We start from the raw sequence: 1,574 nt of genomic DNA, 5'->3' as shown, positions 1-1,574 counted from the left end.
GAGAGAGAGAGAGAGAGAGCGAAGGGACTAGAGGCCAGACTGAGGGCGACGATAGAGACGAGAGAGACGAGAGAGGAGAGAGAAAGAGAGAGAGAGAGAGGTAGAAGAGAGCGCGCGCTGGTATCGCGCGTTAGCTATGCGCTATCGATAGCTGAGCTTGCTAGAGCGTGATCGCGCGATCGCGGCGCGCTCGCTCGCGCGCTCGCTCTCTCTCTCTATCCTCTCTATTTGTCTCGCGTCGTCTCGCTCTCTCCGCTGTCCTCTATTGCTCCTCTTTCTCCTCTCTTCTTCTCTCTCTCCCTCGCTCTCTCTCTCGCGCTCAACTCTAGTATCTAGCGCCGCAGCTCCTCTCTCTCCTTCTCTTCTCTCTCTCTACCGCTCTCTCTATCTCGTATCCTTCTATCTATCTAGCTTTATCTCTCTCTTCTCTCTCTTTCTCTCATCCTCTCTCTCTCTCTCCGTCTCACTCTCTCTTCTCTCGTTCTACTCTGCCTCTATCTCTCCATCTCTACCCTCCTCTGTGTGTAGGATCCCACCCCACAACCGCCAACCCTACGAGCCCGTAATCCATCAAACCTCACCGCCCAGCAAAGGGTGGACCACGAGAATGAGAACTTACTTACCCGCGTTTCCGATGTCCAGTTCCTCATCAACACTAGCAATGTATTATATTTTACCCTCTCTCGCGCCGAGTTCACCTTGGCCGCTTTGAAACACAGTTCATAGTGCGGTGTGGCCCAAGTCATGCCGCCTGGTGACTGTTGTAAGGACCGCACGCAGCGAGACGCCTCCACGTCCCCTACAGGCTGTTTATGTTCCAAACTTTCTGAGTCGCGTAGCGGACGACATGTTTTCCCACCCTGGCAGCACAGGTGTGAGCGCCGAAACTGTCTTTTTCTTCTCAGTGTACGACAAAATTCTTCATATCAATTTTTCACCAAAATAAATCTCCAGGGAAAAGCAAATGATGTAGATTATCAAATCGATAAACAACGTTCCAAGGTAACTGAGATACAAAGCAAAAGTGCGTCGAAAGGACAGGTGACTACTTAAGCGAGGTGTTCTGGCAGCGCGGTAAAACCTGGATGCCACAGGTAGATAGTCGGATACAGTGGATGGAGGTCGTGTTGTAGTCTCTGTAATATTCCCACTAGTGTACAGTGAAACGTCCATGTTCTCTAATTTCGGTCCGGATAAATACTCAAGTGCAAAGAACCCGATGCGTCGACCAGCCAAGTTCAAGAGCGGAGTGGCAGTTGTTGCAGCCCCTCAAGACGTCCAGCCATGACGGCCAGCATGCGAAGGTGAGCAAACTACGAAATACCAGGAAGATTGTGGGTGTTGGATGTACGGGAGTCGGCTCGTCAGGCCATTGTTTTACGTTGCGAGCCGACACCTCCCGTTCACGATAAATGCCTACTACACTGAACTCTACGGCGTGGATAGGAACAGGAAACGTTGTCTGAGAGGAAAGGGCTAACAATCTTTGCGGTGGCTCTGTGAAAACGGGGCGGGAAAATTGCATGTGAATATGAATGACCCTGAGGGACCGAGGAGGTAGTGATGGGGAGGGT

This window comes from Penaeus japonicus, unplaced genomic scaffold (genome assembly GCF_977035675.1).
Source record: "Penaeus japonicus unplaced genomic scaffold, GWHDUDI00000001_assembly GWHDUDI00000030, whole genome shotgun sequence".
NCBI lineage: Eukaryota > Metazoa > Arthropoda > Malacostraca > Decapoda > Penaeidae > Penaeus > Penaeus japonicus.
Note: the sequence above shows the minus strand (reverse complement) of the source record.